The sequence below is a fragment of the Gekko japonicus genome, unplaced genomic scaffold (genome assembly GCF_001447785.1).
Source record: "Gekko japonicus isolate JY-2015 unplaced genomic scaffold, Gekko_japonicus_V1.1 scaffold2699, whole genome shotgun sequence".
Classification (NCBI taxonomy): domain Eukaryota; kingdom Metazoa; phylum Chordata; class Lepidosauria; order Squamata; family Gekkonidae; genus Gekko; species Gekko japonicus.
Window position 1 is genome coordinate 80,421 of NW_015169262.1, and position 829 is coordinate 81,249.

General features: G+C 46.3%; 1 protein-coding gene across 1 annotated transcript in view; it reads left to right on the forward strand.

Annotated features, from left to right (window-relative positions):
* Nucleotides 1–829, forward strand: part of LOC107114919 (serum albumin-like) — a 31,521-nt gene that overhangs the window by 19,009 nt on the left and 11,683 nt on the right. The window lies entirely within an intron of this gene.

An 829-nucleotide genomic window follows, 5' to 3' on the forward strand; every position in this document is an offset into this window, starting at 1 on the left:
CCCCCCGCTCTTATTTTTCTCAGTTTCCCCAGAGTGAGCAGAGCCATCTCTTTTCTGCATATGGGCTGCACCATTTAGCTACTTTAGGGAGAATGAGGGTGATGGCGGAGGTGGAAGAGAAAGGGCCCCCATCTAGGGGGAAAAGGGAAACAGCAATAATACATTTGAATGCCGTCTTGGGCTGAATGGGATGTGTGTGTGTGTCTGTGTGTGTACGCACAGACACACACAACAAGCCAGTACACCTGTAAGACACCTCTTCCCCGAAGCCGGAGCCACAGTGGAACAGACCCTGCTTTTCACACCAGCAGATTCAGTGTCACAAGGACCAAGCGTAAGGAGAGAGGCCCCACATCCGTGGACCATAAGAGGCAGCGAGGGGGATCAAGTGAAAATATCCCACAGTTTTATTATAGGGCCCACTGCTATGTTACCCAACAAATAATGCAATTAAACTCTCATATTTGTTGGACAATTAATAGTCTGTCCTGCTATAATATGATCTTCTGTCTTTGAGACTCTAAAAAATGGACTGGGTTAGAGGGAGAGACTGAACTGAAACATTCCTCAGTGTTTTGTGATCTCTTCCTTTATGGAGATCAGTTTTTAAATGCCAGCTCTGATTTTAGATTTCCATTCTTGCAGCTCTGAGATTTCAATATGGGGAAACTAACGCTTTGCCATCACTTCCCTTACAATGTTTTTTGTAAGGATTACTGATATTTTAAGTTCGATCAATTGGCCGTGCTCTCAGGCAATCGAAGAGCTAGGTCTGAGTCCATCAGCACCATTGAGACCAGCAAGATTGGGGGGGGGGGTTGGAGCGGGG